Raw genomic sequence first — 17,668 nt, 5'->3', positions numbered from 1 at the left:
CAGCAGCTGGTACCGAGCAGCCGAGGGGCCAGCAGCTTCCGGAGGGCAGGCAGACTCCCACCCTACTTCTCAGCCAGAGAGCAGTCTGTTACAAAGCCCTCACTCTAGCTCTCTCTCGCCTCCTGCCAGATAAGCCCCTCACACACACACAAGCATACTGAATGTACTAAACCAGCAGGAGGGTCACGCCTCCTGACTTGCCAGTCTCCCTGGGTGACCCACGTGGGCAGAGGGGGCTGAGAAGTCCAGGCAGAGCCTGGACTGTCCTCTAGGGGTCTGTGAGGTTGAGCCCCCAGCATCCTAGTCTTTTCTCCTGGGCCCATACAGGGACTGCACACCCCCGCCCTCCCACTGCTCAATACACTTGCTCTTGACGTGACTCTGCCAGCCCCCCGCCATCAAGAGGGGCATCTCTGCCCAGCCCTGAGGTTCCAGTGGGTCTGGTGACTTGTCCTGACCAAGCGGAGGATGCATATTATATCGTGAAACCTCAGAACCTCCATCTCAAGAGGTCTTGAAGATTCCGTTAAAAGGCCAGTTCCCTTGAGAATGAGAAATCACGTCAGGGAAGAGAGGCCGAGCCACGAGCCAGCACCAACCCGACATGTGCCAGAGGGGCTCCTGGACCACACAGGCCCTGCAGAGACCCCGGCTGACCGCCACCGCATCCACAAGCTCAGGTGCCGAGCCCCGCTGAGCCACGCTCGGTGCTGTGTGGACCAATGCAGAAAGACAACTAAAGAAGTTTCCAGTTAGTATATTATGCTTGTTGCTTAGTCGTGTCTGACTTTTTGGGACCCCATGGACTGTAGCCCACAGGCTCCTCTGTCCATGGAATTCTCCAGGCAAGAATACTAGAGTGGGTTGCCATTCCCTTCTCCAGAGGATCCTCCCGACCCAGGGATCAAACCTGGTCTCCCACATTGCAGGCAGATTCTTCACCATCTGGCCATCAGGGAAGCCCTTCCCAGTTAGTATAAAGCGATGCTATTTATGGAAATGAAGATAGTAGGTAGACAGCTGGATGCTAGTCTATCATTAAAATACCTGGAAAGAACATAAACCGAAGCATTAATAGTGATTGCCTCAGAAGGGTAGGATTATAGATTTTCCTTTTCTACAACATCTGTATCATTTGAAGGTTATAAGGAGTTTGTATTATTTTCTTTGCAACAACAATAACAAAAAGGTACTTTTTAAAAATTCACCTTGAATTCTGCAACAAGCCTATTTTCCTAAAAATCCGTTTTCATCCTGGCAATCCACTGTTTGGGGGCCAAAAACAGCTGTCCACTGCTAGTCTGCCAAGATCAGTCTCCTCTGGGGGGCACTCCAGGTGCCCCTGAGTGAAGGCCCACCCCCATGACCAGCTTGTTCTTCCCACTTCCAGCCCAATCACCGGGCCACGCCTGTCTTGACCCAACCTCCCAGCTTGCCATCCTGGTCTCTTAAGGCCAAGCCACATCTCCCCTGAGCTCCTCTGGGGGTCCGCAGAGAACAGCCCACCCACCCCTGCCCTCAATGAGACAGTGTCCTGCATTATTCTCCCTGCACTGCAGGGACCGACTGCCCCTCTAGGAGACATCCATGGACCCAGGCCAGCTGGCCACCACCATTCCCAGCTTCTCAGTCTACAGCAGGGGCAGGCAGAGCCCAGAGCAGAATCCACCCCACTTCCCCCTCTGCTGTCCCAGCCTGGATGGTGGGTGGCGACCCCGAACTGGTGCCCCAGCCCAGCGGCAAGCTAGCAGGAGCCCCTCTGTGACAGGTGCTAGTGTGGAGTGACTCTCACCCCGGGGGTGCTCCGAGAGCTCCCCCCACCCTCGGGTCCCACGTGCTACATCCAGAGCCCAACTCTGGCTTCAAACCTGATCGCCTTCCTAGGGGACCCAAGGGCTCTTCCTGATTCAGGACTCTGCAGTCAGCATGTCCAGTGTTTAAACAAAGCTGTTTAGAATCTCCCAGGATGAGATGAGCAGAAAATGGCAAGCTCCGACCTCCACCTCACTTTCCCTGAAACAAAACACATCATTCTACGTGTTCACACCCCCTACTCCGACCAGCACCCTGCTCCTCTGAGCCCTTTCAACGCAGGGGTGGAACTTGCCAGGGCAGGACCCACACCCCCGGGGCTTGCTGGAGAGCATGGACCCACAACCTCAGCCTCCACACTGGGGCCAGCAGCCAGGTACTCTAAAGGGAGGGGGGCATTCACATCACAGGTACGTGCTGACCTGGTGAAAGGGCTCAGGTAGGCCTCCCAGCTAAGAGAACAATGCAGGAGAACATCCTCCTAGACAAACCCATGTGTGCAAACATCCTGAGATAAGCACAGACATACTGACACACACATATACACACACACACACATACACACACAGATATACACATACACACACACATACATGCATACTCACAGACACACACACATATACACACAGACATAGACATAGATACACACACACTTGCACACATACTCACATACACACAAACTCACATACACACACAGATACTCATAGACACACACATATACACATATGCATACTCACAGGTACACATATACACACACACATATACTCACACACACACTCACACACACACACATATACACACAGAGAGACATACACACACATGTATACACACGTATACTCACAGACACACATATACACATAAACATACTCACACACTTGCGCACACACATACTTGCACACACACAGATATACATACACACTCACACACACACATACTCACACATAAACACACACATGCACATATACATACACACACATACTCACTGACACACACATATACTTGCACACACACATACACAGACACACACACATACTCAGACACACACAAACACATACACATACTGACAGACACACATACACACATAGACATACACACACTCGCATGCACACATATACTCACACATAAACACATATTCGCACATACACATACACACACATACTCACTGACACACATATACTCGCGCACACACATACACACACATACGGACACACATATACACACACATACTCAGACATGCACACATACTCACACATATACGCAGATATACTCACACACACACTCACTGACACACACGCAAAGCCACACCCGGTTCCACCTGTGCTCTGAGCACCCCTTGAGATCACACCCCTCCCCTGTCCACTGCTCTCAGAGGCCCGTTCCCACCCCAGGCCCTCTCCCCAGCTCTGAACCCAACATCCTCTCCTCCCGGGGTTGCAGGGACCACAAGCTATGCTGGGACCACAAGCTATGCTGGGACGGATGCCCAAGCACAGGGCCACTGCCCACCAGGGCTCCAGGAAGCTGGCCCAGGTAGAGTGGGACGTTGTTCAGGTTTACAATTTACTCACTCTAATTTATTTTCTTTTTCTCACCTGTTGTTTTCCAGTCGCTAAGTCATGTCTGACTCTTTGCGACCCCACGGACTGCAGCACACCAGCCTTCCCTGTCCTTCACTGCCTTATGGAGTTTGCTCAAACTCATGTCCATTGAGTCAGTGCATTTTTGGGATCTGCACAAAGATGCTGTGAGGGTTAGCAGTGGCCCTGCGCTGCCAAGGCCAAGGCTAGAAACACATCAAGATCCTACATGGAGGGTTGAGGGACCCTCAGTCTTCCTGCAGTGACAGCCAAGCCTCCCCAACAAGTGGGGGCTTCCAGGGACCAGCTGGGCGGCCTAACTCTTCAGACCCCCTGGGCAGCTCTCCACCCCCAACCTTTCCTGTTTCCAGGACAAGGTCAGATATTTTTACAAATGCTGACACTGGGTGTAGAGATGATCACAAGACTCTCAGAAAGCAAGCAAGTATTCAAAGTGCAATAAATTTCCAGGTCCTGGAAGGGGAGTGGGGAGGGGGTGGGAAACTTAAACACAGATAGTATTAAGCCAGACACTCAAAACTCATCTCCAGGACTTCCCTAGTAACTAAGCAGTAAAGAATCCTCCTGCCAATGCAGGAGACACTGGTTCAATCCCTGGTCTGGGAAGACCCCACATGCCTTGGAGCAACTAAGTTCATGCGTGTGTGCTAAGTTGCTTCAGTCGTGTCTGACTCTGCGATCCCATGGACCGGGGCCCCCCAGGCTCCTCTGTCCAGGGATTCCCCAGGCAAGAATACTAGAGTGGGCTGGCATGCCCTCCTCCAGGGTATCTTCCCCACTCAGGGATGGAACCTGAGTCTCTCATGTCTCCTGCATTGGCAGGCAGGTTCTTTACCACTGGGAAGCCCAACTAAGTCCATGCACCACAATGATTGAGCCTGTGCTCTAGAAACCTGGGATCCACAACTGCTGAAGCCCACGTGCCTAGAGCCCATGCTCTGCAACAAGAGAAACCACCACAATGAAAAGCCTATGCATCGCAACTAGAGAGTAGCCCCCACTTTCCGCAATTACAGAAAAGCCCTCACACAGCAACGAAGACCCAGCACAGCCAATAAGTAAAAATTATTTAAAAAAAAAAAACCCTCATCTACACATGGCTGCTGATCGGGGACCAAAGCACATGTGGTGATAGGTAAGCCCACAGACTCGCAGCTCCTGGCTGCCTCTTCCAGAGCCCCGCCAGAGCCGCTGAGTTTGGGCTGCGGATCTGGTTTGAGAGGAGGGCAGGGGGAAGCCGGCCTCCACCAGGCAGAAGTTTTCATTCCACCAGACTGGGGCTCTAAGAAGATGCTAGTCGCTTAGTCGGGTCCAACTCTTTGCGACTCCATAGACTGTAGCCCACCAGGTTCCTCTGTCCATGGGATTTTCCAGACAAGAATGCTTTAGCGAGTTTCCATTTCCTCCTCCAGGGGATCTTCCTGACCCAGGGATCGAACCCATGTCTCTTGTGTTGCAGGTAGATTCTTTACCATCTGAGCCACCTGGGAAGCCAGCGGCTCTAACTGACACTCAGACTATGAATATGTTGGGCTGGGGCCCAGAGATGGGGCCTCTCACTCCTAAACTCATCAGGCTGGGGCAGGAAGCAGGTGAAATGAGAGTGGCCGCAGAGGCATCAGCACAGGACGGAAGTCAGGCCGCTAGCTAACCAGCCAGCCGGGCAGCCTTCTCTGTGGACACGCTCAGCCCCCAGCCCGGCTTCCATCAGGACTCAGAGCTCTGGTTCACTCATTAACCCCATCCTTCCGTCCTCCGTCCACCTCAAGGCCAGAGACAGAAGGCATCTGAGCGATGGAGTGGAGGAGACAGGCCTGCCCCAAGTCACCTAACCAGGCAGAGATAGACGACCATCCATACGGAGCTGGTCACCACTCCAGAGGCTCAACCACAGGACAAGACCTGGCCCAATCAAAGCCTGAGAAAGCTTCAGGAGGGGATAAAGTTCCTGTCCAGAATGTCAGACCCCCCACATTCTGCCCTCAGCACAGACTCACAGAAGGACAACCGTCTGCCTAGACGGCAAGTAATGCTCAGCTGTCCGGCTCCTCCCTCGAGGCTCCTCCCAGCATGCTGGGCCTCGCAGGGCCCCTCTGGGCAAGCCCCAAGGGATCTCTGTGATGGGGCAGGACAAGGCAGGACCCGCGATGACCCTCACCCACTTGTCCACAAGTCCCTCCATCCCCGCCACCGGATTTTCAGCAGACCGGCTTCCCTCGGCCTGGCATCGTGCCGGCTGCCGGCCAGTCATCCTGTAGGCGGTGCCCCAAATCCCAGGGCGGCAGACTGAAAGCCCACACCACCCACCCCTAGGCCCCCAGGGAGGGGGGATGACTTAGAATGAGAGCCTACATCCTGGCTGCAGCAGACTGCAGACTCAAGGAGGGACGGGAGCAGATTCCCTGGCCTGATAGGAGGGGCCGAAGGTCAGCTGGGAAGGCAGGGGTGGCGGGCGTCTTGAGCCGCTGACCCCACCCCCAGCACTAAAGATGTGGTCTTAGGCAAGTCTCTGGCCTGCGCTCCACTTCAATTGCTGCCATTGCGAAACGGGAAATGATAGCTACCCCACAGGACCCTCGTGAAAATTAAATGAGAGTAAAATTAAGATTCAATACCGAAGCCATATTAAATTAGGTGTGTCTGTGTGTGTGTTAGTCACTCAGCCGTGTCTGACTCTTTGCGACCCCATGGACTGCAGCCCGCCAGGCTCCTCTGTCCATGGGATTTTCCAGGCAAGAACACTGGAGTGGTTTGCCATTTCCTTCTCCAGGGGATCTTTCTGACCCTGGGATTGAACCTAGATCTTCTACATCAGATGCAGATTCTCTACCGTCTAAGCCACCAAGGAAACCTAAATTACTTGTGGACATACTGACACTGTGGCAGATAATGACGATGATAAATATGAACACTGGCACCTGAGTATCATGTGAAAAACACAACAGGCCAGTAAGAGGCCCAAGGCTGCTCCTGGAACTCCAAATAGCTGTGCCGGGACTCACAAAGAAGGGACTCTTGACAAGAAAATTTCCCAGCACCATCCTTATCACCACACTACCCCCTCCACCATGCAGCCAGGTTCTGAAAGGTAAGCGATTCACAAACCACCCAGCAGGAGGAAACCACAGGATAAAACAACATCAGTTAAAACATTAAAAGACCCAGGTCTATAGGCAGCGGTGCTGGAAACTGAATCAGCACCATCCACACCGGAAGCCTGGGTAGGCTGCTGCCCACCTCCAGCTCCACAGAGGCCTCGAAACACGGGTGCTGCGAAGAAAGACGCTACCAGCAATATCCCCCCGGAGCCTGCAGGCGCAGAGATGAGGACTCCCAGAGAGCATCCTGGCAGAGGGTGTCCACCCAGAGAACCGGAGGCTTTCCTGCAGGGCCCAGTATAGAAGAACAGACACAGGTGGGACTGGCCAGATTCCCAGGGATTCTTTTCTGGCCAGCTGGTTGGAGGTCCTCCACCCTGGCTCCCAAGCCCACTGCTAGGAGCAGACAGGAAGCAGGAAGTTACAGACCTCTCCTGCACCCCCCAGGCTTCCTCCCTACCATCAGGTGGTCAAGAAAGAAATTAAGAATACTGCCAGCCACCATTCAGAAACAGCGAGGAGGAAGGAATATCTCCCCTGGCCCCCAAAGCCCAATTTAAGGAGCTTATCAATTCAAAGTCAAGAGCTGGGGAGCAGAGAGACAGCTAGAAAATGTCAACATCCCAGTCCATCCTCCCTCCCCAACCCACAGTGAAAGGGCAAGAGAGACTCTGGCTTTAGACAGTTAGACTTTCAGAGGCCCCACCACACAATGGACCCAGACTGGCACTGACCTGTTTTTTCCTTGAATTTCCTGCGAACACCTTGACGGCTGACAGATCAGAGACGATCCCAGGATATTTCTGCAGGAAAATACACAAAACACTAGGTCATTACCTGCTGTGAAGCCCTTCCAGGGTGAAATCTGTCCAGCAACGGCCATTCTTTGGTCTGCAGTCTCTCCCATCAAGAACCCATTCATTAGGACTTCCCTGGTAGTCCAGTGGCTAAGACTGCGCTCCCAATGCAGGGGACACAGGTTCAATCCCTGGTCAGGGAACTAGATTCCACAAGCTGCAACTAAGACCCTCCCAGGCACAGCCAAATAAAATATTAAAAAAACAAACAAACAAACAAAAAAAAACACCTCATTCATTCAACAGCTGGAGAAGGCCAGAAGGGCAACTGGGTTTTGGCTGCTACGTCAGTTCACTCAGCTGGTGCGTGCTAAGTCACTTCAGTCGTGTTCGACTCTTTGTGACCCCATGGATTGTAGCCTGCCAGGCTCCTCTGTCCATGGAATTTTCCGGGCAGAAATACTGGAGTGGATTACCATGCCCTCCTCCAGGGGATCTTTCCACCCCAGGGATCAAACCTGAACTGGCAGGCAGATTTTTTTACCACTAGCGCCACCTGGGAAGCACTCAGCAGATGGTGGGTGCTAAAGACCCAGCAGGAAAGACATCCGAGATGGATTAGTGATGTCTGCTAGGGGCCCTTCTAACAGTAATAGTATCTGTGCCAGGTATTTGCCATCCCTGGGGTAGACCCTTGGCATCCAAGGATTTAATGTTTGGAATTCTGACCACTCACAGTGAGACAGTTTCATATATCTGAAAGTGTGTAACTTGACTGAGACAGGAGAGAGACCCTCTGAGGCCACTTTGTTGCATCCATCTCTGATTCATCCAAAGTTACTTTTTTTATATAATTTTATTTATTTATTTATTTTTGGCTGTGCTGGGTCTTCGTTGCTGTGTGGGCTTTTCTCTAGTAGCAGGGAGCGGGGGCTACTGTCACTGCGGGGAATGGGCTTCTCGTTGCTGTAGCTTCTCTTGTTGTGGAGCACGGGCTCTAGGGCACACAGGTTTCAGTAACTGCGGTTCTCAGGCACTAAAGTACTAGAATACAAAAGTTGTGGTTCACGGGCTTCCTTGCTTCAAGGCACGTGGGATCTTTCCAGACCAGATGAACCCACATCTCTGGCACTGGCAGATGACTTCTACACCACTGAGCCACCAGTGAAAGCCCCAAAGTTACTTTCAAGGAGCAATAAAAACTTGGTGGAAAATGGCCATCAAGTGAGAGATTAAACTGTTGCAGAAGTTGAAAGCATGGTTAATTTGGGATGTGAAGATATATACAGGAAACATTTGGCCCTTCGTGGAAACATGACTCCGGAGAAGTCAGGCTCGTGCACAAATAGTGCTGCAGATGCAAACTTGGGATTCTAGAAGGTACAAGGTTCCCCCAACACAATCTTCTCACTGGCCCAACTGAGCTGTTCAAAGCCCCAGCACTTTCTCAGTGCTGTTCCTCAGGCTCACCCTTCCTTCTTTCTGTCGAAACGAAAGCGGCCCTTCAGCGTTCACGTCAAACACCACCTGGTACATGACGTGTTCCTCTCGAATCAGGGTGATCAACTCCACCCATGTTTGAATCCATATTCTACTCTCATAGGCTGCTCACCTTATATTTTGAATTGTCATTTTTCGGAAGATCTTTCTTAACCCTTTACTGCATTATGTGTCCCATGAAGACAAGGATCTTTACCGTTTTTATTTTTGTATCAGTTCAGTCCAGTCGCTCAGTCATGTCAGACTCTTTGCAACCCCATGGACTGCAGGACACCAGGCTTCCCTGTCCATCACCAATTCACAGAGCTTGCTCAAATTCATGTCCATCAAGTCAGTGACACCATCCAACCATCTCATCCTCTGTCAGCCCCCTCTCCTGCCTTCAGTCTTTCCCAGCATCAGGATCTTTTCTAATGAGCCAGTTCTTCGCATCAGGCGGCCAAAGTATTGGAGCTTCAGCTTCAGCATCAGTCCTTCCAATGAATATTCAGGACTGATTTCCTTTAGGATTGACTAGTTGGATCTCCATGCAGTCCAGGGGACTCTCAAGAGTCTTCTCCAACACCACAGTTCAAAAGCATCAATTCTTCGGCGCTCAGCCTTCTTTATGGTTCAACTCTCACATCCATGCATGACTACTGGAAAAACCATAGCTTTGACCATAGGGACCTTTGTTGGCAAAGTAATGTCTCTGCTTTTTAATATGCTGTCTAAGTCTGTCCTAGCTGTTCTTCCAAGGAGCAAGCATCTTTTAATTTCATGGCTGCAGTCACCGTTACAAGTGATTTTGGAGCCCAAGAAAATAAAGTCTGTCACGTCTGTCACTGTTTCTGTTGTTTCCCCATCTATTTGCCATGAAGTGATGGGACCAGATGCCATGATCTTCGTTTTTGGAATGTTGAGTTTTAAGCCAGCCTTTTCACTCTCTTCTTTCACTTTCATCAAAAGGCTCTTTAGTTCCTCTTCACTTTCTGCCATAATGGTGGTGTCATCTGCATATCTGAGGTTATTGATATTTCTCCCAGCAACCTTGATTATAGCTTGTGCTTCATCCAGCCCAGCATTTCACATGATGTACTCTGCATATAAGTTATATATAAACAGGGTGACAATATACAGCCTTGACATAATCCTTTCTCAATTTGCAAACAGTCTGTTGTTTCATGACCGGTTCTAACTGTTGCTTCTTGACATGCACACAGATTTTTCAGAAGGCGGGTAAAGGTGGTCTGGTATTCCCATCTAAGAATTTTCCACAGTTTGTTGTGATCCACACAGTCAAAGGCTTTCGCATAGTCAATGAAAAAGAAATAGACATTTTTCTGGGATTCCCTTGCTTTTTCTATGAACCAAGTGATGTCGGCAATTTGATCTCTGGTTCCTCTGCCTTTTCTAAATCCAGCTTGAACATATGGAAGTTCTCGGTTCACATACTATTGAAGCCTACCTTGGAGAATTGTGAGCATTACTTTGCTAGCATGTGACATGAGTGCAATTGTGCAGTAGTCTGAGCATTCTTTGGCATTACCTGTCTAAGGGACTGGAATGAAAGCTGGAATGAAAACTGGAATGAAAACTGACCTTTTCCAGTCCTGTGGCCTCTGCTGAGTTTTCCAAATTTGCTGGTATATTGGGTGCAGCACTTTAGCAGCATCATCTTTTAGAATTTGAAATAGCTCAGCTGGAATTCCATCACTTCCACTAGCTTTATTCATAGTGATGCTTCCTAAGACCCACTTGACTTCACACTCCAGGATGTCTGGCTCTAGGTGAGTGACCACACCATCATGGTTATCTGAGTCATTAAGATCTTTTTGTATAGTTCTTCTGTGTATTCTCACCATCTCTTCTTAATCTCTTCTGCTTCTGTTAGGTCCACACCATTTCTGTCCTTTATTTTCTCTGTCCTTATATGCAGTGTCCATCTTTGCATGAAATGTTCCCTTGGTATCTGTAATTTTTTGAAGAGATCTCTAGTCTTTCCCATTCTATTGTTTTGTATCATCAGATGGAGATCAGCACAAACTCTTTTTTAACATTAAGAAAGCTTTATTATTTATTTTGGCTGCACTGGGTCTTTGTTGCAATGCAGGTTCTCCAGTTGCGGTGTGTGGACTTAGTCGCTGTATACAAACTCTTGCAGTATGTGGGATCTTAGTTCCCCGACCAGGGATCAAACCCAGGCCCCCGCATTGGGAGTGCAGAGTCTTATCCACTGGACCACCAAGGAAGTCCCAGCACAGACTCTTGTACTAAGACACACATTAAAGAATCACCCCCAAGCAGTGTGGCAAAGCCAGGAGAGATGAAAACATAAAATGCCAAAAGGTTCTTTGGAGATGGCTCTGTGAAGGAGCTCAGACATGAGTAGGATCCTAAAGAGTGGAAGGAAGGAATGGGGAGGCGCAGTTCAGGAAGGTGGAACAGTCTTACTAAGGGACAAAGAAGAAATGAGCCAGGCATGCTGGGAGATGAGTCTGGCTGGCACCGGGGATCCCTGGGGAAGAGAGTGGAAGATGAAGCTGGACAGGCAGGGCAGGTTGGGTAGGAAGGATGTGTGTGTGTGCGTGCTCCAGCGCTTCGGTCATGTCCAAGTCTTTGCAACCGTATGGACTGTAACCCACCAATCTCCTCTGTCCATGGGATTTTCCAGGCAAGGATACTGAAGCCATGCCCTCCTCCATGATCTTCCCAACCCAGGGATCGAACCCGTGTCTCCTGTGTCTCCTGCATTAGCAAGCAGGTTCTTTACCCACTTAGCCATCTGGGAAGCCCAGGAAGGATGTGCAGTGCCAGCTAAGGCACCTGGATTAGATCCACACACTCTGAGTCCATGGGGTGCCCACCACAGCAGGCCTGAGTCTTGACAGTAGAAGAAGTCCTGTCCTCCTCTGTGAGCCTAGCTCCTCAGCTAGGTTATAAATAACAGGCACCACTTAACTGCACACCTGCTGTGTCTGAGGCCCTAAGCTACGTGCTTCACACACATGCTATCACTGCTCCTTCCAACAGCCCTGAGAGCTGGTATTGTTATCCTCCTTTTGTAAGCAGCAAGGGAAAGCTCAAAGAGGTGAAGGCACTTGCCCCAGGCCTCACCTGCTCACTCATTTACTGAACAGATCGGCTGGTGCTGGGGCTTCCCAGGTGGCTCAATGGTAAAGAATCTGCCTGCCAATGCAGGAGACTCAGGAGATACAGGTTCAATAACTGGGTGGGGAAGATGCCCTGGAGGAGGACATTGCAATCCACTCCAGCATTCTTGCCTGGAAAATCCCATGGACAGAGGAGCCTGGCAGGCTACGCTCCATGGGGTCTCAAAGAGTGGAACACAACTGAGCGACTGAGCAGGCACATGGCTGGTGCTGAAGTTACATTCACAGGAATGAGGACTGGCACTCCGGCCAGCTACCTACTTGCCTTATTCATTCCTCAAGGGCAACATTTATTAAGGACATCAGTCAGTCAGTTCAGTCGCTCAGTCGTGTCTGACTCTTTGCGACATAGTAGGAGCCTAATAAACCACCCTGAGTAGAGTGGAGATAGCTGGGGGCTGAGGGGATGGGCTACAGTTTAATGGATGTACAGTTTCAGTTTTGCAGATAAAAAAATTCTGGAGATCTGTTGTAGGACTATGTGAATATACTTCCTGCAACTGAACTGTACATTTTAAAATGGTTATGATGGTCATTTTTATGCTTTTACCACAATTAAAAATAGAAAATAAACAAAGAACACATTAACTCATTGATTGGCTGCTGACAGCATTTTACACTGTTAGATATCCAAGGATGGAAGAGACCCTAAAAACATTTTAACCCATAATCATCCAAAACAGAGGACTGGAGACTTCCCTGGAGATCCAGTGGTTAGGACTCTGAGCATTCAATGCAAGGGGCACAGGTTCGATTCCTGGTCAGGGAACTGCCAAAAGCCCCAGGGCATGACCAAATTCAAAAAACAAACAGAGGCCTGGAGAGGGGCGGTAATTTGCCCAGGGTTGCACAATTAGGCGATGTTAGGATGAAGGTCGGAGCCCAGGTCTTCCAGGTTCAACAGTGAAGAATGACAGAGGCAGCTGGCATAGCAGAAAACACAGCCTAAGGGGTCAGAAGCCACGGGTTCAAGTTCTGCTTCTCCCACTTATGAGTTCTGTGACCCCAGAAAAGTCATTTATTCTCTCTGAGCCTCATTTTCCTAAACTATAAGGGGGCAATTTTTTTTTTTTTTTAATTTATTTGACTGCATGAGGTCTTAGTTACAGCACATGGGATCTTGTTCCCTGACCAGGGTTTGAACCCGGGCCCCCTGCATTGGAAGCACAGAGTCTTAGCCACTGAACCACCAGGGAAGTCCCCTAAGGGGGCAATTTAAAATGACAAGTGCTTGGGGACTTCCCTGGTGCTCCAGTGGCTAGGACTCCATACTCCAGGAGGCCTAGGTTCGATCCCTGGTCAGGGAGCTAGATCCGCATGAGGCAACTAAAGATCCTGCATGGCCCATCGAAGATAGAAGATTCTGAGTGTTGCAACAAAGATCCAAAGCAGCCAAAGAAATAAAAAATTTTATTTCAAAAATTTTTTAAATTATGTAAAAAAATTAAAATGTGTTCATCAACTTAAAGATTAAAATATGATTTGCTGCTGTTGTTTAGTCACTAAATCATGTCTTATGCTTTGCAACCCCATGGACCCCTCTGTCCATGGGATTTCCCAGGCAGGAATACTGGAGTGGGTTGCCATTTCCTTATCCAGGAGATGTTCCCAACCTAGGGATTGAACCCACGTCTCCTGCATTGCAGGCAGATTCTTTACCACTGAGCCACCAGGGAAGCCCATATAATATGATTTAATCAGATATTAAAAAAAATCCCCTCTCCATTCTGGTTCACTCTCAGCTGTTCCTGGCCTTGCACACAGCAGGTCTTCAACGAGCGAGTGTAGAACTGAATCACCTTTCAAGCTTTATCCACCCCAACCCTCCTCCCTCACTCACCCCCCCAACCCACAGCTCAGTTGCATGGCCCTGCCAGGACCCGGCAGAGGGTAGGAAGCCAGTGTGAACGGTCTGCCTCCCTGGCTGCATTCCTTAGCTAAATATAAATGATTTGTCCAGGCCATTGTTTGAAATTGTCCATAATATGTCTCCTCCCCTTCCCATTACTTACAATGACAAGTTGACTGCACATCTTTATAGCAGAACATACATACAAAACATTCTCTGTGGTTATTTTTAGTAAAGAGAGGGAAGCTGGCTGATATGCAGGGATCAGAGCGTGAGTCCTCAGTTTTCTCCACTAGTCCAGGAAAGCTTCCTGGAGGAGGAAATACCTGAGTCATCCCAGGGGACAGCTGTCTGTCAGAAGGGCACCCTCACATAACGAGTTTGGTTCTCTGCAGTCTTATCCATGTTTGGGGTATGGGGAGGAAAGATCTACCCAGCCCAGGGGACCCCTGCTGCTGCTGCTGCTGCTGCTGCTAAGTCGCTTCAGTCGTGTCCAACTCTTCGACCCCATAGACGGCAGCCCACCAAGCTCCTCCATCCCTGGGATTCTCCAGGCACGGATACTGGAGTGGGTTGCCATTTCCTTCTCCAGGGGACCGCATACTACCCTAACGCTTCAAACCTCCCCAGACACTAGCGGCTTTGGGGAAAGAGGCAGAGAAGCGACAGTATCTTTTCCAAAGACAGGAGATCCAACACTCCAGCTCTGAAATACACGACTACAAACACTGCTCTTGGTAAGGAGCCAGATTCTTGTTTGGACTTTTTAATTTTTTTATAACCACAGAAAGTTTTTTAAAGTCCCAAACTTGGATGCACAGATGGGCTACATCCCAGACCTCGGGGCCTGCCAAAGCCCTGTCACTGAGTGCCGACCTGCCAGGGGTGGCCCAAGGGGTGGTCGGGGAGCTCCGGGGCTGCACGCGGTACTCCAGCCCTGCGCGAGCCCCCGGCCCTCCCTGGGGGCGCTGAAGGGACCTCCCCGGGCCGGCCCGCTGGGTCCCACAGTCAGAACCCCTTGACAGCTCCGGGGCTCCGCCTTCCTGCTGCATCCTACAGACCCCCATCCCTCCGCCTAGGGTTCCGCCGGCCACTCCCGCACCCCGTTCCCGGAAGGTCCTCCTCCGAGCCTTTCTCCGTGCAGACCCCTCCTCGCCCCGTTCCCGGGCCCAGCACACGTCGTCCCCTTCGGGCGGCTTGCCGCCCCCTCACAAGGCGCCGATCCCACCCCTCCCTCAGCTGGCCCACTGCCGCCCCCAACACCCTTTCCAGGGGCGCCCTGGGCCGCTCGCCCCTCCGCGGACCGGGTCGGGGGCTTGCCGGCCCGTCCCCAGCCGGTCCGGGCCTGTAACTCTGCTTGTTCCCGAGCCCCCGGCCAGCGGCCCGCCGCCCCGCCTGCCCCGGGCCGCACTCACCGAGCTCCCAGGAATGTGGGGTCCGGCTCGATCGCGCTCGCGCGCCGCCGCCACTGCCTCCGCCAGCGGAAACAGGGGGCGGGGCCTGCCCTGGACTGCGAGACCGCAGGGCGGGGCCTGCCGAGGGGTGGGGCGGGGCCTGTCCTGGAATGGCGAGGGCGCGGGGAGGGCGCGGGCGCGGGGCGGGGCCTGCCGAAGGGGAGAGGCGGGGCCTGCCCTGGAACGGCGAGGGCGCGGGGCGGGGCAGGGCTGGCCTAGGGGCGGGGCTGGACAAGGGGGCGGAGCGGGGCGGGGCCGCCCGGGGAACTGCAAGGCCGAGGGGGCCCGAGCCCGGCGCGAGGGGTGGGGGAAGGGACGGAAGCGGGGACCTCGAGCGGACACTGCGGGTAGGGCGGCGGCTGGGGAAGGGGTGCGCGAGGCTGAGGGCGGGGTCTGGGGCCGGGAACCTCCAGCACCCCCGGTCAGATCCCCAGCGTTGGAGCTGGAGGGACTCAGCGGGACAGTGCCGGACTCGGACTCCCCGGGCCAGGCATCCCGGGCCTGGCCCAGGCGTAGCTGCCCTCCCGGAGACTTCCTCCCTCCCCGCCGCCTGGATTCTTGGATCGGCCTCTCCTCCGGGGCACTGGTACGACCCTCGCCGCTGCCCCATGCATGGGCCAGCGTGTAGGGGGAGATGTGGGCCTGGAGGTTCGCGCCCCTGTGCCCAGTCTGGTCCCAACTGGGGTCGCAGCCTTGCCGCTGGAGCCGGGCCCTGTACCCCTGCTGCCACACCTAGGCAGGAGACCATGCGCTGGAGGAGTTGCTGTCTGCCTCCCCAAGAGTCATGGCCTCTAAGTGTTGGTAGAGGGCACCACGCGCCCTGAGAACCTGACCAGCAGCTGGGCAAACTCAGGTTACACATCTCCGCCCCAGGGCTTCCTATAGGCCTTCCTTCCTGGGCCAGGACTCTCTCAAAGTGACCCCTAAACAGCTCCATTACTGTCATAGAAATGCATTCTGTGCTTCTCACGTGCACCATCCCCTGCTAAGTATGATTTGAGACAAAGTTTTTTCAACTGACGCATCACCAGAGTCTCCTTGGCCTTTCCTAGTTGGACTGGCAGCCAGAAAATCATACACACAATCTTATTTTTGTCTGTTAGATTGAACCCAATAATCCATTGCCTCTGACTCTTCTCTCCCTTCAAACCTTTGTTCAATGCCCCCCTAAAGTCTTAGCAGGCTGACCCCCCTGCCCCACCCCACAATCTCTCCAGTCACTAGGACAGCCTTTAGCACATGTAACCACTCCTCCCAGCTTCCAGAAGAGGAAGGTGAGACCAGAGAGGGAAAAGGACTTGCTGTCATGTCTGCTAGGTAAGTGATCTTACCGTAAAAACACTGGGAGCAGCCTCGGGTGGTAAAACGGGGCTTTGGAGCCAGACAGTGCTGGGATTGAACCCCAGCCCTGCCTTTCGTGGGCTGTGACCACTCTAGGCCTCAGTTTCCTCACCTGTGAGATGGGGTTTAATAATACCAATCCAGTAATACCAATCCCCAAACAGTAATGCTGAAGAAGCTGAAGTTGAATGGTTCTATGAAGACCTACAAGACCTTTTAGAACTAACACCCAAAAAAGATGTCCTTTTCATTATAGGGGACTGGAATCCAAAAGTAGGAAGTCAAGAAACACCTGGAGTAACAGGCAAATTTGGACTTGGAGTACAGAATAAAGCAGGGCAAAGGCTAATAGAGTTTTGCCAAGAGAACACATGGTTCATAGCAAACACCTTCTTCCAACAACACAAGAGAAGACTCTACACATGGACATCACCAGATGGTCAACACCGAAATCAGATTGATTATATAGTTTGCATCCAAAGATGGAGACACTCTATACAGTCAGCAAAAGCAAGATGGGGAGTTGACTGTGGCTCAGATCATGAACTCCTTACTGCCAAATTCAGACTTAAATTGAAGAAAATAGGGAAAATCACTAGACCATTCAGGTATGATCTAAATCAAATCCCTTATAATCATACAGTGGAAGTGAGAAATAGATTTAAGGGACTAGATCTGATAGACAGAGAGCCTTATGAACTATGGATGGGGGTTCATGGCATTGTACAGGGGACAGGAAGCAAGACCATCCCCAGGGAAAAGAAATGCAAAAAGGCAAAATTGCTGTCTGAGGAGGCCTTACAAATAGCTGTGAAAAGAAGAGAAGCAAAAAGCAAAGAGAAAAGGAAAGATATAGCCATTTGAATGCAGAGTTCCAAAGAATAGTAAGGAGAGATAAGAAAGCCTTCCTCAGTCATCAGTGCAAAGAAATAGAGGAAAACAATAGAATAGGAAAGACTAGCGATCTCTTCAAGATAATTAGAGATACCAAGGGAACATTTCATGCAAAGATGGGCTCAATAAAGGACAGAAATGGTATGGACCTAACAGAAGCAGAAGATATTAAG

The 17,668-nt window shown here is 51.3% G+C and overlaps 1 protein-coding gene and 1 non-coding gene across 2 annotated transcripts in view; both read right to left on the bottom strand.

Annotated features, from left to right (window-relative positions):
* The window catches only part of TSPAN9 (tetraspanin 9), a 188,082-nt gene extending 172,808 nt beyond the window's left edge, over positions 1-15,274 (bottom strand). Inside the window, exons 1-2 of the mRNA XM_043439858.1 lie at positions 15,222-15,274; positions 7,243-7,311 (exon numbers count right to left, since the gene is read on the bottom strand). The gene's annotated coding sequence lies outside the window, so the exon portion shown is untranslated. The remainder of the gene's footprint in view (positions 1-7,242; positions 7,312-15,221) is intronic.
* Positions 13,081-13,153, bottom strand: TRNAG-UCC. The gene has a single exon. It is a non-coding gene; the product is annotated as a tRNA-Gly (tRNA).
* Positions 15,275-17,668: the final 2,394 nt, after the last annotated feature.

Source organism: Cervus canadensis, chromosome 21, assembly GCF_019320065.1.
Source record: "Cervus canadensis isolate Bull #8, Minnesota chromosome 21, ASM1932006v1, whole genome shotgun sequence".
Classification (NCBI taxonomy): domain Eukaryota; kingdom Metazoa; phylum Chordata; class Mammalia; order Artiodactyla; family Cervidae; genus Cervus; species Cervus canadensis.
Note: the sequence above shows the minus strand (reverse complement) of the source record. Positions and strands in the feature narration are given on the sequence as shown.